We start from the raw sequence: 25,469 nt of genomic DNA on the forward strand, positions 1-25,469 counted from the left end.
CATTTTGCCGATCATAAGGTGTTTTAAACCTATGATCGAAGACGATGTATATATTTTTTGACACACTTCTATCTATATATATCACTATTACCGGCTTATCTTGTTTAACATATGTGATGAAATGTTTTTAAATTTACTTGCATGATTATCGTAAATGTCTGTCCAACATTCGAGAAGCAATTGCATCTGCTAATGTATTCAAAGACCTTGGAATATGTTGATATTCAATGTAATCAAATTCACGTTCCAAGAGACGCACTCTCAAAAACAACCTTAATAACACAGGATTTCTAATGGCATAAACTCTATTAAGCTGTAATACAACAAGTTCAGAATCTAACCTCACTATCAAACGTCGAATTCCAAATGAAATAGATTCGGATAATAATTCAACCACTGCACTGTATTCTGCAATGTTATTCGTTGTTTGACCGAGGCTTACCCCATGCATAGAAACTAACTCGTCAGAGGGCGAATAGATAACCCAAGCTGCGGAAGAGATATTCCGTGTACTACGACAAGCACCATCAGCAAATCCAATGTATGTTTGGAGAGGCGTCGACATCTACAATATCAAGAGTAAAACCAAGATGAGCCAAAATAATGACGAAAAACCACACTTGCTAAGCTAAGCACACTGACTAAACTAACACACTTGCTAGCTAGAAAGAAAATCTAACCTATCTAAAAATTTCTCCATACCCATCATTTTAAGCATAATACCTCTTTAGGTAAAGTCCATTTCTGGGTTTACCCAAAGAGTCCCCATCAAAATCAACTAACTCATAAGCCCCTTTTGCTAGCTTTCGCTTTACAATGTAGGGCCCATGCCACATGGGAACGAACTTTCCGGCACCTAGCTTATCGTTAGCTTGATCATATAATAATACTAGGTCTCCTTCCGAAAAACTTCGAGGGGTTACATTTTTATCGTACTGAGCTTTCATTCGTTTCGCGTGAGTCTCGATAGCTAAAGTAGCGTCACGTCGAGTCTCATCTAATTTAGCCAAGTATAATAACCGTTTCTCCTCTGCGGAAGTAGCTGGAAGTAATTCGACAGCCATTTGAAGTGATGGGATTTCGCATTCAATAGGTAACACAGCTTCTAAGCCATAAACTAGCTGGAAAGGGGTGAAACCTGTTGAATTTTTCACTGAAGTTCGATATGCCCATAGCGCCGAAAATAACATGTTATGCCAATTCGTTCGATGGATACCAATGATCCGTCGAATCATGATGACTAGAACTTTGTTGATTGACTCAACTAAACCGTTGGCTTGCGGATAATAAGGAGTAGAGCTATCGTGGCGCAAACCAAGCTGGCTTGTAAGCTCAGTCATCATGACGTTTCGAAAATGGCTCCCATGGTCAGTAATGATTGCTTGTGGGACACCAAACCTAGTTATGATATGATTGAATACGAAAACTGCAGCTGTCTTGCCGCTTGCGTCGAAACCTGTTGAATTTTTCACTGAAGTTCGATATGCCCATAGCGCCGAAAATAACATGTTATGCCAATTCGTTCGATGGATACCAATGATCCGTCGAATCATGATGACTAGAACTTTGTTGATTGACTCAACTAAACCGTTGGCTTGCGGATAATAAGGAGTAGAGCTATCGTGGCGCAAACCAAGCTGGCTTGTAAGCTCAGTCATCATGACGTTTCGAAAATGGCTCCCATGGTCAGTAATGATTGCTTGTGGGACACCAAACCTAGTTATGATATGATTGAATACGAAAACTGCAGCTGTCTTGCCGCTTGCGTCGAATGTAGGCATCGCCTCGGCCCATTTTGTAAAATAATCAACCGCGAGGATGATATACGCATGCCCCCCGGCCGAGTGAGGGTTACAAGTAATAAAGTCAATGCCCCATTTGGCGAATGGACCAGCGGCAATTATAGGGTGGAGAGGAGCAGGTGGAGCGCGCATCTTTCGATCAAATACTTGACAGTTGTGGCATGTTCTGACAGCAAGGATACAATCTTTAAACATAGACGGCCAGAAATAGCCAGCGCGCAACACCTTCTGAGCTGTGGCATACCCAGACATATGACCGCCACATGCTCCAGAGTGACAATCATTCAAAACTCTCTCAGCCTCTTCGTGAGTTAAACAACGTCGAAAAACTAAGTCTGCCCCCCGACGATAAAGTGTATCTCCAATAATTCTGTATTGCTGGGATCGAAACCGAATTTTTCGACGGTCTTCCTTGGAAGCTTCAGGCCGAAAGGTTTGGGTTTGGAGATAGATGATTATATCCCCATACCACGGATCTAAAGTGCTAATAAGAAACAAAGATTCGTCCACAATGGACTCCTCTGCCACAGTCTCTGTGTCAGCACTCGGGAAATCACACATTAATTCCGCAAAAACTAAAGATTTCTTAGACTTGGACTTCTCGAACTCCAAGTCGAACTCTTGCAGGATAACAATCCATTTAGAGTACTTGCCCCCTAGCAGTTGTTTTGTCAAAATATAAATCATAGGGTTGCAATCCGAAATAACTGTAGTCTTGCGGAGAAGAATGTAGTGACGAAAACGCTGGACAGCTTGAACGGCTGCCAGGGCCAATTTCTCCACATGCGAATATTTTAACTCAGTGGGATTTAAGGTTCTACTAAGATAATATATCACATGCTCTGCTTTGAATTCATCTTCTTGAACTAACACCATTCCAATGGTGGAATGCGAAGCTGCGAGGTATAAGAAGTAGTCCTGGTTGTAGTTGGGAGGATGCAATAACGGTGCATGGGTCAACGCGTGTTTTAGTGCATCAAAAGATTGTTGGGCAATCTCGTCCCAAAAGAATTGTGCGTTCTGTTTCAACAACCGTGTAAAACCTTTAGTGACCTCGGCGTAGTTTGGGATGAATCGGCGTAAAAAGTTCGCTTTCCCTTGCAAACTTTGGAGTTGGCGCAAACTCGAAGGAGGAGGCAATTTGATGATAGCCTCGACTTTCGAGGGATCGACGCGAATGCCGGTTTTTGAAACAACAAATCCCAGCAATCGACCTGTTTCTATACAGAAAACACACTTGTGGGGATTCAACCGAATTCGATAATGCCTACACCTCATAAAGATTGCTCGTAGGTGGACAAGGTGATCAGCTCGTTGTAAAGAATGAGCAGGCAAATCATCGAGATAGGGTTGCACAATGTGCTTGATGTCATGAAATGCATAAGACATCGCCCGTTGAAAAGTGGCCCCGGCATTCTTAAGTCCAAAAGGTAATTTGCAATAAGCAAATGTCCCCCATGGACAAATGAATGCCGTTTTTGGTTGATCGGCAGGTAGAATATTGATTTGATTATAGCCTGAGAAACCATCCATGAAGGAAAACATCTCACTTCCGGCACAATCATCAATGATTTGATCGATATAAGGCGTAGGATAGTTGTCTTTTGGACAAGCTCGATTGATATCCCTATAGTCGATACAGATTCTTATTGTTCCTTGTTTTTTATTGACGGGAACAATATTCGATACCCAATCCGTTAACGGGATCGGATAAATGAAACCTGCTTTCAACAGCTTTTCGACTTCTGCTTTAATCGCAGCCGCTTTTCGAGGGTGAATCTGACGCAACCGTTGCCGAATGGGTTTAGCATCCGGGTAGGTTTTGATTTCATGAACAACAATGGCAGGATCAATTCCCGGCATTTCCTCGTAAGACCAGGCAAACACGTCGCGGAATTCTTGGAATAGGGCCTTGTAAGTTTGGATTTCTTTTTCAGTACATGCGGCACCTATATGAATGTTCTCCTCGATTCCGGGTTTCACTGAAATATCAATGGGAATTGTACGAGAAATATTCCCTAAATTCAGCTCTGAATCAGAATGTTTCGTTGGATCCTGAGCGTCTTTGACATATTCAGCGGTAAAGATAGATGAAAAATCATTTTCAAATGCATCATCCTTAGGTAAAAACGAAGATCTGTGATGGAGATCTTCCCATGGTAGATCATCTACACTTAGGATTTCGCGAAGTTGTTCGTCAGATGACACTTCCTCGGGAAACGTTATCCGTTCTAAGGGTGAGGTGAAAAGTGACTCTTCACTGACCACATTCATTTGGTCGGTTGAATGAAAGTCGGTAAAAGACATAAGAGCTTCATAAGCAATCTCATACGGACTCAACGGCATAACATCACCGAGTGAGTCTAGCTCAGAGTCAGAGGGAACATACCAAGGATCATCATAAATAATGTTTTCTGACGTGATCATATGAATTGTTGCGAACGAAGGGTCTGCATTGAGTGGAGGGAGAGGAAAAGTTCCCAGTAAACCGGAATCCTTAACTAAACCTACACCAATGTCCCTATAAGGGATTGTCGTTTTACCGACATGCTGGATAGTTTCTAAAGAGGTTGGGTCGGATGAAAAGTATGTCAGCTGATCAATAGTCACGATCTTACCGTTATGTGGAAACTTAATGACTCTGAAGACCGATGAAACGACCGCTGTCATAGCATATGACCAACTTCGACCCAAAAGAAGGTTGTAGTCTAGAGGGGCATCAACCACTTCCACATCCAGACTAACGGTTTTACCTTCGACCCCTATAGGCAATTCTTGTAGAATACCAAACGGACGGAACCCACGGCCATCAAAGGCCTTAAGGATGGTGGGGGATTGGTTCAATGAAGGAGAACCAAGCGATCTCCAACATTGAATCGACATAATACACGTAGAAGCTCCCTCATCAATCACAGTCCGATGAATAGGCCTGTTTTTGACTATCACTGGAATTTGGAAAGCCATTTGATGGGGGAGACGTGGTGTACTACTTTCTAGATCAAAGATCATTAGGTTCGGGTCCTGAACATCGACAGCTCCAATAGCCGACAAAAGCAATTTTCGTTGCGCTGGACATGATTGCAGCACTTCGAGTGCCGACATTGCTGAAGGTGAAACAGCTAAGTCTTCAACAATGTTGTAATTCTGGGCTGCTCTCGCATGTGGATTGAAAGCAGACCTTCGAAGTACACCCTTGGCGGGCGGCTTAATCACTAAGTCTGGGTTAGGTTTTTCGATCTGTAGTGGATCGGAACCAGGAGCTGAGGTTGATGGGTTAGAGTGAGAAGATTCTGCTTCCTTACCATCAACAGGAGCCTTACTACCATAATCTTGCGATCGAGTCGCAATCCTGACATGAGACATCATCAAAATGGGTTCTTCACTGGCATTCGAAGAAGAACCTATCATCTTATTCTCCTGCTCTGGAAATGGATTTTTTAACACAGCAGGAGTCGGAGAACCTTTGACTATTTTCACTACCTCGGCCCGATGAGGGCAGTCTCTCGTAAAATGATCTTCTTCACAAATAAGACAAGGATAGCGAGGTTTACGCTTTTCGTCATTGGTTTCCGACTTTTCCGTTTTCTCCTTTGGAGCCTTGTCTGCTTTAGCCTTCTTCTTTCCTTTCTTCTTTCCACCGTTTTTGGATTTGGCCGTAGATGACTCTACAGCGTGAATGTCGGCGGTAAGTTCAGGAGGAGAAGACTCTCCTGTCGGAGAATCAGGCAAAGTGATAATTGGAGTATTGGAGGCCTTGGAAGACTTCTTCTTACTCTTCGTAGTCACGATACCGATCATACCATCAGCGGCATGAGATCCCGAAGGAGCAGCAGCGATTTGGTTTGACTTTGGAAGATCCGGAATTTTCTCATGTAACGTACCCGACTGAGTGTAAACTAAGTCAAGGTATTGTGCCTGAGCAATGACTTGCTCCTCAGTAACTACTCCGGCCTTAGCGACATCTTCAGTAATTCTTGGTAATAATGATTTGACAAACCATTCAGCTAAGATTTGGTCTGGGATAAAAACTTTCACTAATCTTCTTCGACGTCTCCACTCATGGATGTGATCAGAAATGTACGTGGATGTCGATTGTTTTAGCGAAGTTAATAACTCTGTACCATTATCGTATCTGACTGGTAACTGAAAATGAGTTAAGAACGAGGTAGCTAACTGGCTAAAGTTGTAAAAAGAGGCCCGTGGTAACTCAATGTACCACTTGGCTGCGAGACCAATGAGTGTACGCTGGAAAAGACGTAAGCGGATGGAATCATCTGAGATGGAATTTGATGCACACCAGAGGTGGTAAGTCATCACGTGATTAGACGGATCCTCTCCAGACTTACCTTCGAACTTGGGTATATCGCTGGGCAACTTATTTGGCATTGGCGGCCAGAACGGAAGATATTGAATTGGATCGTTCGTTAGGCGCGTCAAGTCGGGTAAATCTAAAGTTGCAATAAATGGTAACTGCCGGTTAGGATCTCTAAAACTCTGAGTCACAATACCAGCCCCAGGAGGAGGATATCCAGGATAACTAGGAACAGGAGTCGCATTGGGGATATTATATCCTCCTGGAAAACCAGGATTAACCGGACCGTACTGGGGTTGTTGAGGTGGTTGATAAGTGTACCCAGGATACGGTTGATACTGGTAAACCGGTTGTTGGGCAGCTTGCCCAGGTTGATACTGTCCCTGGTACGGAGGTTGAACAAATTGAGGTTGAGTAGTAACAACCGTACTTGTACCAGGTTGGCCTACAGGCATCTGGACTGTGGTTTGAACCGTGGGTCCAGACAACGGTACAGATGTCTGAGGAGTGGTTACAGGGACAGTAGAAACTGGAGCTGCCGATACTCCAGAAGTAAGCATGGTAGATGAAGCGGTAGTTGCTACAGCCGTGTGAGGTGGAGTACCAGGTGCAATTGGCGGCTGAGTAACTACAGAAGTTACAGGGGTCTGAACACTTGACTGGACAGGTTGCGGTTGCTGGGATGGACCAGGAACTGCAGGTTGTCCTGCTTGAGGTACCGACTGTATACTTGGTTGCGACATCTGTTGACCCTGTGACGGATCCCATGTTAACATTCCAGGGTATTGACTCGTAACAGGTTGAGGATACTGAGATCCATAGCCGTATTGAGGATAGGGTTGATAACTGTAAGGTGCAGTCCCATATGATTGCCCTTGAGGTGGTTGATAACCTTGACCAGGGTATTGACCCGTAGGTTGATAACCTTGAGGTAAATACGAATACTGGGGTTGACCTTGACCTTGAGGTTGGTATCCTTGAGGTTGATACCCTTGGGGTTGATACCCTTGGGGTTGCCATCCTTGAGGTTGCCATCCTTGAGGTTGATACTGATACTGAGGTGGACTTTGGGGTACATATTGAGGCTGGGGTTGATACCCTTGGGGTTGATACCCTTGAGGTTGCCCCCCAGTCACGAATGAAGTACCTTGAGGTTGCCCCCCAGGCATTAACGAAGGTTGCCCCCCAGGCGGTAATTGGCCACCTTGAGGTTGGTTAATGGGAGTTGAACCTGACATCATATAAACGTCACCTATACTCAATGGTACATTACCACTGTTTCCAACTAATAACCCATGATCAACAGGTTGAGGAGATGCTCCCGCAAAGGTACCAGAAAGTGATTGATACCCAGTAGGAACAGAAGGACCGCCATGTAAAAATGATTCAGGACTTTGTGAAAACACAGATGACTGACCAGACATATTTACAGGAGAATGAATTCCTCTAGGTGGAACCGGAGTACGAGGTGTAGAAAAACCTACTGAGTTGTCTAAAAAATTGGTTAATGCAAGGTACCAAGATTCACTTCTAGGAGGACTGTAAAAGATGGATTCACGCTCCCTTAGATCAAGGGTAATTAGATCTTCAGAATTAGAAACGCCTATTTCTTCCTCTGGAACAAGTTCTTCTATAGCAATTAATCCAACAGGAAGATTTTCGGTGATAATTCTTTCTATTCTTGGTGAATCAGGAACACTAGGAGTTGGAGTAACAGGTTCTGAAATTTCAGGTTCTTCGCCTGTTTCACTGGCAGATGAAAAACTACCAGCAAGCTCGGAAACTGTAACAGCTTCGGGATTGTAACCTGTTTCTAAACTTTGGTAATCTGGATGGACTACCAAGGAAGATTCTCCTTCTTCAGGTGATCCTACTCTACTGCCACTAGGAGGAGTTACAAGGACCTTTAACCCTTCTAAATTACCTGGGTCGTCTCGAGGAGGGGATCCCCTAAGTCTACGGGATCTTCTCAACAATTCGGCCACAGAAACAACTTCAGGAGACTGGCCCGCAATTCGACGGGACCTTCTCGGTAATTCCGCCACAATTAAAGATTTTAACTACAACACACGAAAACAAAGTAAAAAATTTCAAATCAAACCACCTAAAGTCTTCTAAAGAACCAATCAAATTTGAAGCACACGCCTAAATAATCTAGAGCGTCAAACCACACACAAACAGTAGTCTTCCGGACCAAAAACGCTAGTTGGTGATTAAGCCCAACCTCGCAGGATTCAGTACAGAAATAGTGGGTGGAACAGTTACCCCGGCAACCTGCTTAATGAATAGACTGGACCAAGTTCCTCCACTTTAACCGTCTCGAAGTGAAGCGAACCCCCCAGAAAATCCAAGTGAGTATAACCGACGTCTGCTCCAGGTACAGTGGGACCTTCCCTCCACCGTCACCTTGGGTAGAATCCTAGATATTATGGCCACTAAGGTTACCAATCACAACAATTACACCTGGGGGAACAGTCTAAACTCCAACAGCACGCAAGGGCAGAGTAGCAAGCTCCAATCCCCTTACCGGCTCCTTGACAACAATCCAAGGTTTACCGATAAGTGACCCCTGGCTCCTCGACAATGGTTAATCTGAGGTTTACCGTTTGTAATACGTACTGCCTGGCGTCGTTCCCAACGAGGGAGGAATGATCCCCTCACTGGTTCGGACACGAGCTCGTGTTTCTCCTTTAAGAGGAGCTTTCCCAGAATGTAACTGAAACAATTGGATTTGTTCTACTCAAGATAGACTATCTGTTTGGTTTTGTAGTCTTGGAGAGTTAAGTACTCACCTACTCCAAGACCCTAGCCTAAGCTATGTTGGTGCTTCAGAGCCCTAGAAAAATAAAGATTACTAGATTGATTTTAATTTAAGCGTTACTTTTAAGGTTGTTTCTTAAGTCAAAAGGTGATGGAAGTGAAACTAGTGGTGTGTTGACTCGACTCGAAACCACTACAAAATGCACCTAGAATGATTTATCCACTACTTTACTTTTTCGATGAATTGCTTAACTAAAAAGTTGAGAGAATGCAATCTTTATAAAAACAACTTCTTAATTGAAGACAATCAAAGAAACAATTCGTTTTTCTTTTCCAATCATAAAAACATAACCTCTCTTTACATGCACGAAAAAACTCTTTTCTTCTTTCGAAAACCAAAAGCTACTTGAAACAAGACTTTTTAAGAAGATGTTTTTGTATTTTTCTTTTAATAAAACAAGTAAATCTAATGTAACCAAAAAATCAATCTTAACAACTCTTAAAATCTATGAAAATGCACTCATAAGCAAACTAAAGGTAAATTTACTCTAAGCAACCTTAACGAGGCCAAAACTAACAATGATTATTTCTAAGGTGTTTTACTTGATCACAATCAAATCAAGGACTAGCTTATTGCAGAACCAAAAACTAGCCAAAACAAAACTCTAATCTTTTTGTTCTTTTTGTAAAATGGAAATCAATACTTTATAAACAAGTAATTCGAAATTTGACCCAAAACAACTCAAATGGCAAGTTGCTCACAAAAGGAGACTTTACGACAAGCCCGACTTCTAAGAAGGTTGACTAACCAGAGAGATCTAAGGCTGGACAACTTTCTACTATCAAAGTCACTACAAAGCCTTCCCAAAAATCAAACCCTAGGTCTAAACTTCGTTGAAAACCACTAAAACACTCAAAGCTCACAAAACTAGTTTAGGTGAAAATTCTTGACAGGGTACTAAAGGATCTGGGCAGAAAACACTAAGGAAAAACAAAATCTAAAAGCAAATTAAAGCAAAAATGGAATTTTCTTAAGTTTTACAGGAAGACGCAGGCAACCCGTTGTCACAGGTGCGGCCCCGCTCTGTGCAGACGGAAACAGCGCGTCCAAAGACGCACTGTGCAGTACTAAGAGGGTGCGTCCGTCTGGAAAAATGAAGAAAAACCAAATCTAACTAAATCTAAAGCTAAGCCACCCAAATACTAATTCTCACAGTCAAAAATCAGAAAATAAAAATGATTTTCTCAAAGCAAAGTTCATATAAAGGAAAAGACTCTCTCATTAATGGATTCCCCAGCGGAGTCGCCAATTTGTCACACGGAATCTGTCAAGGGTGCGGACACGACTGACCTTCCTAGAAGTCTAAGACATTCTAATGACAAACAAGACAAAAAGGAGTGATCTTTCTCTAAATACACCTTTTACAACATGAAAACTACAAGTGTTTAGGCTTACCTTATTCCAAAACACTGTTGTTGAAGTCCGTTCTTGACGATCCGGATGAGCTCCTCCTTCAAGTCAATTCCTGCAACCACAAACAATCAAACAATTACCAAGCACTTGCATTTCATATAATAAAACATATATCCAACATGCAGACCAAGGAACACATGAAATAACTCATTAACACAAGCTATTGAGAAAAATAAACCAGTTTGTATTAATAACGAAACAAAGAAACTCTTACAACCTGGCCTTGGTGTTGTGCAAGTTCCTCCCAGGGTCCATCAAGGGTTTTCCTCTACTTTGACAAAGCTCACCCTCTCCCAAGTAGAATCAAGTGAAGACAATCTCTCCTCACAAAGGCTCTAATGGAAGACCTAAATCCTGCAGCATTTACCCAAAGAAAATGTATAGCTCCAACCTCCTCTCCTTCTGGCTCAATGACTTTATTTATAGTGCTGTAAAGAGGTTATTCAGGTCCACTATCAATGGGATCATCCCCCTCTATGGGTGGGATAGCTCCCTTATTGATGGGATAAGTTCCCCCTTAATAGAGATACATGAACCAACTGGAGGCGCATCCATTTCATCAAACCGACCTCTAGAATGTTCTAGAAGTAACCACAAGTAACTTTTTCAAGATAAAACTCGCGCATTTTGCCTTTTACAGAGGGACGCACCTGTCCCTTAACATACAGAGCGTCCATGGACGCAGATTTTGTGAACAAGGTCCGCGTCCCCGCAGGTAAGACTAGAGAGAACCTGCGACCCCAGAGATAAACATAATTTTTACAAGACTTTCTCTCTTCTTTGAGTTTGAGATGGATAACAGAGGCATGAGACTTGCCTAAGAGGGTAGCATGACTGTTGATTTGAGCCATACTAACTGTAAGTAGTCAAGGTGACATTTTTTAGTGTAACAGTCTTATCAAGAGTAAGCTCCTTCTCCAGCTCCTTTATCCTTTTCTCTAGGGTTTTTACTTCCCTTGTCTTTTCTGCTTCATCCATATTTTATTTATCATATCTAACATCAATCTTGGCCAGCTTTTCTTTGGCCTCTTTCAATTCTGCCATCTGTACTTCCAGAGCCTTTATTTCTTTCATCACCTCCTCCATACTCAGGCTGGCCTCTTGCTCTGCTGCTGCTGAAGTTGAGGTACCTACTATTGATGTTGGATCAGCAGGAGGGACTATTGTGGTAATTGTAGGAGGTGCAGTCTCAATAGTTATAGTTGTTTGTGCTGGCTGAGAGGCCAACTCTCCAAGGCGCTCTCTGTTTCTATGAGTCTTTTATGCATCCTCATAAGCAAAGTAACCACATCCTCCTCTTCTTTTTGTTGTTCCACCTCTGTAGTTTGAGGATGTATTGTAGCTGGCAGCCTGAGTTGTCTTCTGAGGGCTGCTATGTCTTCCTCTTTCTTTTTGATCAAGGCCTGAATGCCCTTAGGATCCTTGGGATCATGTCCTAACTCTATAATAATCTCCTCCAAGGATTTGATTCTATTATCTTTAGCCATTGAGGAGGCCTTCTCTAATTCTAGTTGGGCAGAAGTATTGTGTAATGAGTTTTGCAATCTATGGGCCAACAATGTTTTGTCGGCCAAGGTAGAATATACCATTTCGCCAGTTTGTTTGTGCAATTCAATCTGGTCCATTGGATGGATGTCCTTGGAGAGAACTTCCAGATTGGTTCTGATATAGTCAACATCTGATTGTAGTTGCTGCATTGTAGGTCTGAAATGACTGAGGGTCATTTTCGCTTCTTGGATGTCATAGGTTGCCATTAGCCTTTGTTGATTAGTGGGAGCCAGTCTTAGCAGTTGGTTGTAAAGCTGGAACCTCACTAGCTCATTTCTAGCCTTGATATCAGTGAATGCCTTCTTGATGTCAGAGCCTTGTCTGCTCTGTTGCCTGGTGGATGTAACCTCCACACCTTGTTGTCTTTCTTGCTTTGGCTGGAAGGAGCTGGTTGATGTCTCCATACTTGGGGGAACTTGCTGTTTAGTTGGCCCCTCTGGAAATTCTTCTTCTGAATAAGGATTTAATCTTTGTCTCTTTTCTCCTTGCTAATCTGTAGATGTCCCTGTGGGTGTTTCTTCCTGTCTATCCCTTTTCTTGGCCCTTTCCTCATTAAGAGGAGTCTGTAACACAGGGATTTAAGTTTCCTTTGCTTGTGTTGAAGGGTATTGCCCTTGACTTTGTTCATCTGTTGAAACCGGCCGGTCTGCCATTGTCTCTTGCTGCTCAGAATGGTGCACCTATTTTCCTTTAGATGTCTCTGCTGGTTGAGCACTTTCTTGGGCAGGTTGTTGGGAAACCGTAGCAGATGAGGTGTCTTCTCCAAGGTGCCGAGGACCTGTGAAAAATACCTGTCCAAAAGATTCCAGGTCAACTGATTTTTGAAGGTTTTTGATTGCTTTTTCTGTTATCTCTTCTTTAGTAATCTCTTCCACTAGTGTGCCCTCTACCCATTCTTGTTGATTGGCATATTGTTCAATTTCATGGATTCTGTGGTGCATATATCCTGTGAGCTTGTTTTTAACTCTTCTACAGCTTATGAAATGTTCAGGGTCATAAGGTGCCCAATGGAAACTTAGTTTGAGCTTAAGTTTATCTCTCAGAATAGTGTCAGCATCCTTCCACGCTTCTTCCCTTTTATTAAAGATAAAGGGGCCCAATTGATGCCTTATTTTAAGCTGTGCCTTTTTCCTAGCACCATAGAAGTGAGTCAAGTCTGCACTGTTGAATTGCTGATAGTACTCCAAGGCAAAGAGTCTCATGGGGACATGTTTTGGTAGTCTATAGGGGGCTAATTCACAGCCATAAATCCTTATTACAGTGTGTTTTTGGTAGAAGTACCAGTCACCAATGCTGTATCCTTTTGAGAGATGTAGGATTCTCTGCATTTCAGCAGTGAGCCTGGGAGGAGGATCTGTTGACAACAAGCAAGTAACTGGATAGACAAAAAGGTCAATGAACTCATAGTATGTGTATGGGGAGTAATTAACAAGATGGAACACTGATGACCAAAATATCACAGACCTTCGCTCCCCCCTAGCATCCATTTTTTTAAGGAAGATCAGGAAACTATCAGACAGATGGTACAACAGCAAATGATATATATATGAAGTATATTTGAACATCCTTTCCCTCTCTAAGTTCATGAACTGCTCATGAATCTTGTTGGCTATGAAGGTGGCATAGTCATACTTGACAGCAGGGGGCTGTCCTGGAGTAAACGTGGACATCAAAGCGAAGACAGTCTCATCCACAATTTCACTTGTTCTGAATCCCAGGATGTAGGAAATCATATCTATGAGCATTTTTCCATCCTCAGTAAACCAAGCATGGTGATAGGGGATTGTGAATCTGGAGTAACACTCTGGTGGCATAAATAGCTTGGAAATTCGGTCAACTTCTGCAGGGGACAACTTTGAGGCTTGATCCAACAATTGTTTCATGGAAAGGGGGACCAAGGGCTGAGTTGGCTTGAATTGCAGCATCTCATTTATGGACTGAGGGGTAATGTAAAAGAGGACATTTCTAGCAGGGTCCATCACTGCTCTTTGAGAAGGCTCATAATTAGCACAACATTGATGGATGAGGTGAGGGAAGACATTCACTTAGGGCAGGTAGTATATAGGCATGTTAGATTCCCATATTCCAAACAGGTCAGCATTGTTTCTGAAGTTATTCCTTAGTTCACAGAAAGCGTGAAGGTGAGGCTTGATTCCCTCCATGCCATCAATTTGATAGTCTCTGTCAGCAAGAGGTATCCACTCTAACCCTTTATGATGTGCATTTAATGGTGCAATATTTAGGGCTATTGGAGCCTCCATGATTGCCTGTGATTATAGGTGGATTTGGCTTATATTTGAACAGGAAACAAAGTCTTGAAAATGGATTTTTTAACAGGGAATTTGCAGTTTGAGTTCTGTGCGAAGATGTCCCTGCTGAGTAAAGCTCAACGGGAATAAAGAGTATGCAGGGCTCTGCAACAAGGAAGCTTTAACGAAGTGGAGATAGCAGGGATTTTGCAGGTTTTTTAGTGGTTTTGCAGGTGAATAGGAGCTGGATTTCGAGCTTCAATGGATAATTTATCAGGGAGTAACAGAAATTGGCAAGTTTTGTTCGTAAGTATGGTTAAACAGTGAGGCAGAGTGGAGGAGTTTGCGAGCGGTAATGTCTTCGAATTCAATTTAGGTGTATTGGTGATGTTTTGCAGAGAAATTATGAAAAAATAGGGTTATGGGCGTTCTCGGGTAAATACTTGTTTGTTGGAGACTTTTGCTATGGAATGCAGTTGCAGGTAGAGCTGAGGAGGTCGGGTTTCAGGTTGAATATGCTCGGGTGGTAGACTGGGACGTCAATGGTGGATTGGACGTATCTTTCATGCAGAGACTTTCGCTATTGGTCACATAAAAACAAGCAAAAACATCACTTTCGTTGGTTTTTAAAGAAAATTTGTGGTTTTTGGAATTTTTGGTGCTTTTTGTGCTGACGTCAGCATGACATCACCTAGTCCTGTAGCAAGGTACGGCGGATAACTTGGCAGCTGATGTGGATGGGTGACAGGGCGGCCATGGCGGATTGTATAGTAGCGAGGATGCTGACGCAAAAGCCGACGTGGGGTTGACGTGCGCGGCGGGGAGGACGAGCGGTAAGCGGTTTCCATCAGACTGCTTTTGGTACGGGGATGGTTTGTGTCAGCGCGGGCCCGATGCAATCGAAACGGGCCATGCGTCCCTGCATACGGCATCAAAACCGCTTTATATCAGGAGCTAACCCTCGTACAGCGGGGCGGCTCCGATATCAGCGTGAGTCGTCGGATTTGCAAGGGCGGATCGAAGGGTTGACGGGATGCGTAGGTGTTGGTACGATATGGCATGGGGACCCGCCCGTATATTTAATATTATAAAATTTCGCGGGGGTAAAAAATTTGGGTTAATGGGTTTTGGTGGTTTATACAGGTAGGCATGGTTATTAATTCGACCAAATATCGAACTAACCCCAAGGTTTATATGCGCACGAAGATTTGAATGCGTGGTAAAGTGGGAGGGTTTAGAGCGGTTATTTATTTAACCTGAGGTTAAATAAATCTCGAGGCTTATGGACATGGAAGGGGTTCTTATTAAAGTCCCAAATGGAGTTAACAATTCCTGAAAACTATATTATATTGCTAAGATTGCCAAGGGTGTAGGGATATTTATATCTTTTGGGCTTTTATATAATTTTTGTAGAATAGGGGTAGGAAAAATGATTAAGGGAGCTAAAATAATAAATTTAAATGTTAATATGACTTTATGGAATGAAATTGCAGAAACAAATGCTAAGTTTATAAAGTGCAAACTTAGGTAAAATAAAATGAGAGGAGTGTGGAATGATGATTTTTACACAAGAAATGTGGCCTCTTTTCACTAAGTAAACTTGGAATTTAACTTAGCATTTCTCATAGAAAGAAGTGAAACAGGACTATTGGGCAGATCCCAGGGTCCTTGAGGGGATGTTAGTAAAAGATTTCTAGGTGAATGATGGGGGAATTAGTCATGCTTCCATTGCTATGCAACCAAACAACTGCCATGGTTCTTGTATCATTGATTAGATGAGTGCTTTCTTGATAAGGCAAAAGATCACAACCTTGTTTCTGCAACCTCAAACTGCCTACCCAGCCTACACCTAGCATTTTTTCTTCCTTTTGATTGGGTGCACTTGAACTAGCAAACCCTGAAGTTCCTCTTTTATTTTGACTTCCCTCCTATCTAGGTCTACCCTTATCTCTTCCAAGGGCCCAGATTAAGCAGTTGGGCTCCTTATTTTCTCTATCTATCTACTCATCTGCCAAGCTTGAGCTGTTTGGACAGATATTCTTTCTCTATTCTACAACAACAAATTTAATCATGGAATGGTCCAGATTGAACTGTTGGGCCATCCATCAAGTGTGGTAAGCAACAATATTTGCACATTGTGATCTTGAAAACAAGATAGCAGTGGCATTTTGACTTGCCACTCTCCTGGTCTTTTGGTTTGGGGTTCACTGTTATTATTTTTTCTGACCAATTTACTCTTTTTTCCCTTTGATTATTCTTTTAGGGCATACCCTCTTTTCATTTTTTAATTTTCCTTATCTGTATACCAAATATGGAACCTTTGCAGCATGAAAAGGATGAACATATTTGGCACTTCCATAGTCAATCATGAAAAATGAAACCTATTGGTATAGGAACCTAACAACAGGCTCGATTAATATCCCTATAATCGATACATATTCTTATTGTCCCTTGCTTTTTGTTAACATGAACAATATTCGATACCCCATATGTTAACAGAATCGGATAAATGAAACCTGCTTTGAGTAATTTTTCAACTTCTGCTTTAATGGCAGCAGCTTTTCGCGGGTGGATCTGACGCAAACGTTGCCGGACGGGTTTAGCATCTGGGTAAGTTTTGATTTCATGAACAACAATTGCTGGGTCAATTCCTGGCATTTCCTCATATGACCAGGCAAACACGTCGTGGAATTCTTGAAATAGGGCCTTATATGTCTGAATTTCATCTTCCGTACAAGAGGCACCTATATGAATGTTTTCAACAATTCCAGGCTTAACCGAAATATCAATAGGAATAGTTCAAGAATTTTTTCCCAAATTTAACTCAAAATCATGATTTTTCATTGGATTCTGAGGTTCCTTGACATATTCAGTCGTAAAAATAGATGAAAAATAATTTTCAAAGCAATCAATCTCAGGTAAAAACGAAGATCTATGATGAAGATCTTCCCATGGTAAATCATCGACACATAGGATTTCACGAATTTTCTCATCAGTGTGGACAAGTTCGAAAAATGTTGTTGAATCTAAGTTTGATGTTGAAAGTGATTCTTCATGGACCACATTCATTAAGTCAATTTCGGTTGAAGAAGGGTTGGAAAATGACTGCACGGCTTGATACACAATTTCATATGGACTCAAAGGCATAACATTACCAAATGAATCTATCTCAGATTCGGAAGGTACGATCCAAGGATCATCATAAAAAATAGTGTCTGATGAAATCATATGAATGATTGCAGTAGAAGATGATGCATTGATAGGAGGAAAAGGAAAAGTTCCTAGTAAACCAGAATCTTTAACTAATCCTACTCCAACATCCTTATACGGGATAGTTGTTTTGCCGACATGCTGAATACTCTCAGAAGAGGCTGGGTCGGATGAAAAGTAAGTCAGCTGGTCTATAGTTACGATCTTTCCATTATGAGGGAACTTTATAAGCCGAAAGACCGATGAAACAACAACTGTCATAGCGTAAGACCAACTACGACCCAAGAGAAGGTTGTAATCTAGAGGGGCATCAACCACCTCCACATCTAGATTAACAGTTTTACCTTCAACCCCTATAGGCGAATCCTGTAGAATGCCAAAAGGATGGAACCCACGGCCATCAAAGGCCTTTAGAATCGTCGGGGATTGATTAAGCCTAGGAGAACCAAGCGATCTCCAACACTGGATCGACATAATACATGTTGAGGTTCCCTCATCAATCACAGTCCTATAACAAGGTCTGTTTTTTACTAGCACTGGAATCTGGAAAGCCATTTGATGAGGTAAGCACGGTGTACTATTTTCTAGATCAAAAATTATAAGGTTCGAGTCCTGAACGTCAACAACTCCTATAGCCGACAATAGCAATTTACGCTGTGCTGGACATGATTGCAGCACTTCCAAAGCCGACATTGCTGAAGGTGAAATAGCCAAATCTTCAACAATGTTATAGTTCTGAGCCGCTTTCGCATGTGGATTGAAAGCTAACTTTCGAAGTATACCCTTGGCGGGCGGTTTGATTACTAAGTCTGGGTTAGGTTTCTCGATTTGTAGTGGATCGGAACCGGGAGTTGAAGTTGATGGGTTCGAATGAGAAGATTCTGCTTCCTTACCATCAACAGGACTTTTACTTCCATAATCTTGCGATCGAGTTGCAATCCTAACATGGGACATCATCATTATGGGTTCTTCGGAGGCATTTGAGGAAGAACCTATCATCTTACTGTCTTGACTAGGAGAATGATCCTTCAAAACAGCAGGCGTTTAGGAACCTTTGATGATTTTCGCAACCTCTGCATGATGAGGGCAGTCTCTTGTAAAATGCTCTTTGTCACAAATGAGACAAGGATAACGAGGTTTGCGTTTCTCATCATTTGATTCCGTTTTTTCTTGTTTCTCTTTCAAATTTTTATCTGTTTTATTTTTCTTCTTCCCTTTCTTTTTACCGCTGGATTTTGATTTGGCTGTAGATGACTCTACAACATGAATATCGGCAGAAATTTTCGCGGAAGACTCTCCCATCGGGGAATCTGGTAAAGTTATGATAGGAGAAGAATTCTTGGAAGATTTCTTCTTACTTTTGGTATTAACCGTACCAATCATACCATCAGCGGCATGAGACACTGAAGGAGCTGCAGTTATTTGATTCTGTTTCGGAAGATCAGGGATTTTCTCGTGTAACGTACCTGACTGCGTATAAACTAAGTCAAGGTACTAAGCTTGAGCAATTACTTGCTCTTCAGTAACGACTCCTGCCTTAGCTACATCCTCAGTGATATTTTGTAATAAAGATTTGACAAACCATTCAGCTAAGATCTGATCCAGAATAAAAACCTTCACTAAACGCCATCGACGTCTCCATTCATGAATATGATCTGAAATGTAAGTGGACGTTGACTGCTTTAATGAAGTTAATAATTCCGTGCCATTGTCATATCTGATTGGCAACTGAAAATGAGTTAAAAACGAAGTAGCTAACTGACTAAAGTTATAAAAAGTGGCTCGCGGTAACTCAATGTACCACTTGGCCGCAAGACCAATTAGAGTGCATTGGAAAAGCCTTAAATGGATTGAATCATCTGAAATGGAATTATATGCACACCATAGGTGATAAGTCATCACATGGTTCGATGGGTCCTCTCCTGATTTGCCTTCAAACTTAGGAATATACTAAGCAACTTATTTGGCATTGGCGGCCAAAACGGAAGATAGTTAATTGGATCGTTCGTAAGGCGTGACAAGTCAGACAAGTCCAAAGTTGCAATGAACGACAACTGATGATTAGGGTCCCTGAAACTCTGGGTCATGAGACCAGCCCCAGGAGGAGGATATCTAGGATATCTAGGAATTGGAATCGCATTTGGGATATTATATCCTCCTGGAAAACTAGGATTAACCGGACCGTACTGGGGTTGTTGAGGTTGCTGATATGTATATCCAGGGTACAGTTGATACTGATAGACTGGCTGCTGCACAGCAGGACCAAATTGGTACTGTCCTTGGTACGGTTGATAAGTAAATTGAGGTTGACTTGTGACAACCGTACTTGGACCAGGTTGTCCTACAGGCATTTGAACCGAAGTCTGAATTGTGGATCCAGACTGAGGTAAAGATGCCTGAGGAGTTGATACAGGGACAGTAGAAACTGGAGCTGTCGATACTCCAGAAGTAGGTGGGGGTAGATTGAACAGATGTTGCAATAGTTGCAGCAGTCGTTTGAGGCAGAGTACGAGGCGTACTAGGCCCAGGCTGAGAAACTACAGAAGGTGCAAAAGTTTGAATAATAGACTGGACAGGTTGTTGGGGTGAACCAGAAACCATGGGTTGTCCAGATTGAGATGACAATTGCACATTCGGTTGCAAGATCTGTTGAGATTGAGATGGATCTCACACTAAGTTCATTCCGGGGTACGGACCCATAGCGGGTTGAGAATATTGAGGACCATAATTGGGTTGAGGATAGGGTTGATAATTCAAAGGTACATTTCCAGCTCCTTGGACAAATGATTGACCGGAAGGTGGTTGGAAACCTTGGGTTGGGTACTGAACTTGAGGTTGATAACCTTGAGGCACGTACTGATATTGGGGTTGACCTTGAGGTACATATTGATACTAGGGTTGACCTTGAGGAACGTACTGTCCCGTAGGTATGTACTGTCCTTGAGGTTGCCCCCCAGGTAGAAATTGGGTACCTTGAGGTTGCCCCCCAGGCAATAATTGAGGACTTTGAGGCTGCCCCCCAGGCAGTAATTGGCCACCTTGAGGTTGCCGATTAGGAATAGTACCTAACATCATAAGAATATCTTCTACACTCAACGACTTAGTTCCGTTATTACCAGTTAATAACCCTTGTTCAATAGGTTGAGGAGATGCTCCCGAAAAAGTACCAGTAAGTGACTGATACCTAGAGGGAACAGAAGGACCGCCATATAAAAAGGTTTCTAGAGAATGAGAAATCATGGACGACTGTCTTGACATATTTAATGGAGGATAATAACCCCTAGGTGTTGGGTGAAAAGGAATGCGAGGTGGTGAAAAACTTAGTCCCGAGTTTTCCAAAAAAATTGTCTATGAAAGATACCAAGCATTGCTCCTAGGTGGACTGTAAAAGATCGATTCATGCTCCCTAAGTTCTATAGTTGGTTGATTTTCAGGGACAGGGATACCTTCTTCCGGAGTAGCAAGTTCTTCAATAGCTATAAGTCCAGAAGGAAGATTTTGGGTAATTACTCTTTCTACCCTGGGTGAACCAGGACCACTGGAAGTTGGAGAGGCAAATCCTGATGTTGGAGTAGCAGCAAATTCAGTTTCAGGTTCAGATATTTCAGGTTCCTCACCTAAATCACTAGTAGATGAAAAACTACCAGTAATTTCGGAAAATGAAATAGATTGCGGATTATAATCTGTTACTAGAGCTTGATAATCAGGATGTACAACCAATGAAGACTCTCCTTCTTCAGGTGACCCAACTCTATTTCCTCTAGGAGTTACAAGGGCTCGTAGCCCTTCAGGCTGGCTCGGTGAAAAATCAGGAGGTTGGCCCCGATGTCTACGGGTCTTCCTCGGTAATTCAGCCATGATTAAATATTTTAACTACTTCACACATAAACAAAGAAAAATCTCAATGAAAACCACCTAAAGCCTCTAAAGAACCAAACAATTTTGAATCACACGCCTAAAGAATCTAGGAGATCAAACCACACACAAACAGTAACTTTCTGTACTGAAAACACTAGTTGGTGATGAGATCCAACATCGCAGAGTTCAATACAGAAATGGCGGTTGGAATAGTTACCCCGACAACCTGCTTAATGAATAGACTGGCACAAGTTTCTCCACTAAACTGTCTCAAGTGAAGAGAACCCCCCAGAAAATCCAAGTGAGTCTAGCTGACGTCTGCTCTAGGTACAGTGGGATCTTCCCTCCACCGTCACCTTAGGAAAGAATCCTATAGAATATGGTCACTATGGTTACCAACGGAAACAAATATACCTGGGGGAACAATCTACGATCCGATACGCACGCAAGGGCAGAGTAACAAGCTCAATCCCCTTGAAGGCTCCTTGACATAATCCAAGGTTTACCAACAAGTGACCCCAGGCTCCTCGACAATGGTTAATCCGAGGTTTACCATTTTTAATACATGAATATCTTCTATCGTTCCCAATGAGGAAGGATTGATTCCCACACTGTTTCAGATATGATCTCGTGCTTCTCCTTTAAGAGGAGCTTTCCCAGAGCATAGATGTAACAATTGGATTTTATCTCCTACCGCAAGATACAGCTACTTGTTTGCTTTACTATCTTGGAGAGTTAATTACTCCCTACTCCAAGATACTAGCCTAAGCTATCTTGGTGATATAGAGCCCTAGAAATAAAAAGATTACTAGATAGATTTTACTTTAAGCATTATTTTTATTGGTTTTTTCTTAAGTCAAAAGGTGTGGAGATGAAACTTATGGTGTGAAGACTCGACTCCAAATCACTAAAAAGAACGCACTTAAGATGATAAGCAATCTTTTCCCTTCAATGAATTTCTAGCTAGGAAAGAGTTGAGAATGCAAATGCTTGTAAAAACAAATATTTCTTTAACAAACAAATCAAAAGAAGAGCTTTTTGTCTTTTCCAATACACTAAAAAACGAGACAACTAGTTATGCTCACGAAAATTTCCCTTTCTTTTCAAACACTCAAATACTACTAAAACAAACTTTTTCAAAAGAGATTTTTTATTTTTTTTTATTTTTTATAAAACACTCAAAAATATGGATAAATCTAATCTTGAGATCTACAAATCCTAAAAACTATTTGAAGTAAAAGCTTACAAGATTTCTTTTCAAGGATGTTTTACTTAGCTATAAGCAAAGTAAGGACTAATTTGTCCAGAATCACAAATCAGTGAAAAAACAACCAATTTTTGTTTTCTTTTCTAAAAATGAAATCCAAAACTTTTAACACAAGTCCTTTCGAAGTTTCGCAAAGAGAAAAAACAAGATGGATTCCTCAACAAAGGCAGATTTTGCAAACGGTCAGACTTATAAGAAGGCCAGTAAAAACCAAGGTGATCTGAGGCTTCTAAGGCTTCTAAGCTCTGAGCTACTACAAGACCATAATGAAAATCAAGCCCGACAACCAAAACTTCTATGAATTTCACCTAAAACCCTAATGCCAATGGAATTAACCCAAGAAAGGTTCCTGACAAGTCACGTGTAGATCTGGGCAGAGGCTAAAAACACCTAAACAAATCCTAAGCTGACTGAAAGAGAAAATCTCAATTTTTTCAAAATTTTGACAGGGTCTGCAGGCCCACAGTTCATGCAGGTGCGGGACTGCTCTGTGTTTAAAGAAAAAGTGCGGATAGGTCCGCACTGTGTTACAAGTATAGGGTGCGGTCCTCTCCCAAAAGTATGAAAAACAAAAAATAATTCAAGGTCTACTAAACCTACCCAATCCCACACACATCAAGCCAAAAACAGAAACAAAAACACATTTTCTCAAGTCAAAGTAAAAGCAAATAAAAAAATCAAGTCCCCAGCGGAGTCGCCATTTTGTCGGCCGGATAAGTCGTTCTAGCGGACAAGACCGACCTCCCTAGTATCTAATGATATCTAGCGACATGCAAACCAAAAAAATTCTATCTTTCTCTAAATATGCAATTTATAAATAAAGGCAAACAAGTGTTTTAGGCCTACCTTGGGTCCAATGCAAGTTTGTGGAAGCCTCGCTCCGTTGATCCAAATGAGCTTCCTTGTAGAGAATCTGCAAACAAAAACAAGCACACAAATTAAATAGCACCTGAAAAGCCAATATAATGAAGCATACTTATCATGATGATCAAGGAATTCATGAAACAAATCACATAAGACAATTTGTTGAGAAAAATGAATCTGATTGTATTAACTTAAATCAAAGAAGAACTTTACAACCTTTGTGCCTTGATGTTGTATAAGCTCCTCCCAGGTTCCAGCAAGAAGTCTCCTCTACTTTGAAAAGTTTCACTCTCTTCCCAAGGAAGCCAAAAGGTATGTGATCTCTCCTCTCAAGCTTAACTAGGAAGTCTCAATTCCAACAGCATTTACCCTAAAAAATGTTCAGCTTCTAACCTCCCTAGCAACCAGCCCAATGCCTTAATTTATAGTGCAATGGAGGGAAGTTACTAGGTCCTCCTTCAAAGGGATAAAGCCCTCCTTCAAAGGGATAAGCTCCTCTCATCAAGGGATTAGCTCCTTCACTTTTGGGATGCATGAACCACCTAGGAGTGAACCATCCACGTCAATATTCCTTCTAGAATCATCTAGAATTAATCCAAAGTGAGTTTTTAAGAATAAACTTGCGCCTTTTTGACTTTCCTAGGGGTCCGCACCCACTCCTTTAGAGACAGAGCGGGCAGGTCCGCAGGTGACATGAACAAGGGGTGCGGGACTGCAGGCAACAGTGAGAGAAAGTGCGGAACCAGAGCTTTATTGATTTTCAAAGTCATTCTCTCATTTTCAAAGCTTGACATGAAGAGCTGAGGTTTGAGACTTGTTGAGGAGGACAGTATGAATGATGATAGACCCATACTAACTGCAAATAGTCATGGTGACAATATTTTGTGTAACAGAAGACCTTGGTTAGCTACTGTGGATGCTTTGATCAGTTGTCGAGCTAGGAGCATGACCATCAAGAATGGGCCTATGTCCAAACAGCTAGTCCTATATCCTCCTGCCCAACCTCTGCTAGAACATGACTTACCTCTCTGGTTGGAGGAGGAAGATGAGGATGAAGTCTACTCTACACCAGTGTGCACAGTGGAAGCCACCCAGGGAGGTCCTCAAACCGAGGATGACCTAATTGAGAATTTGATTCAAAATCCACCTCCCGGTGTGTTGCCATTAGAGGAGTTGGTGGAAGGTACCCAAGCCAGCGCTTTAGTGGACCTCTGTGTGGCTGATCCGACCTCTCCCAGAGTTAAGAATGTGGAATTTGGCCCTGAAAGAACCTTGAAGATCAGCTCATCCTTATCTCCCTCTCAGGAGAAGGAGCTGTGTAGCTTATTGAACCGCCATTTGGATGCTTTCGCTTGGAGCTATAAGGAGATGAAAGGAGTCCATCCGTTAGTCTGTACCCATCACATTTACATTAAAGAGGATTGTAAACCAGTCAGGTAGCCTCAAAGGAGAATGAATCCAACCCTTAAGGACATTGTTAAAGAAGAATTGCAAAAGTTGTTGGATGCAGGATTCATCTACCCCATCTCGGACAGTGAATGGGTTTCTCCTCTGGTGCTTGTGCCCAAGAAAAATGGGAAGTGGAGAATCTATGTAGATTATCGAGAACTTAACAAAGCTACCAAGAAGGACCATTTCCCTTTTCCTTTCATAGATCAAGTGCTAGATGGGATGGCATGGAAGAAGTTCTTTTCTTTCCTAGATGGGTTCAGCGGGTATAATCAGATCCAAATCAGCCCAAAAGACCAAGATAAGACCACTTTCACTTGTCCATGGGGTACCTTTGCCTACCGGGTCCTTCCCTTTGGGCTATGCAACGCTCCTACCACTTTCCAGAGAGCAGTACTGAGCATATTTGCTGAGCTGGTTCATGATTCGGTAGAAATCTATATGGATGAATTTACTCCTTATGGGTCCAACTTCCAAGAAGCATTGACTAACCTGGGAAAAGTTTTAACCAAATGTATTGAAATGAACTTGTCCCTCAGTCCTGAAAAATGTGAATTCCTGATGAATGAAGGGACCGTGCTAGGTCAAACAATCTCTCAGTAAGGATTACAGGTGGATCCTAACAAAAGTGCTATCATCCAAAAGGTTCCACCTCCTTAAAAGGTAAGAGTTGTTC

Source organism: Pinus tabuliformis, chromosome 8, assembly GCF_031772625.1.
Source record: "Pinus tabuliformis cultivar Carrire ecotype Pingquan chromosome 8, CPIR1, whole genome shotgun sequence".
In the NCBI taxonomy this organism is placed as follows: domain Eukaryota; kingdom Viridiplantae; phylum Streptophyta; class Pinopsida; order Pinales; family Pinaceae; genus Pinus; species Pinus tabuliformis.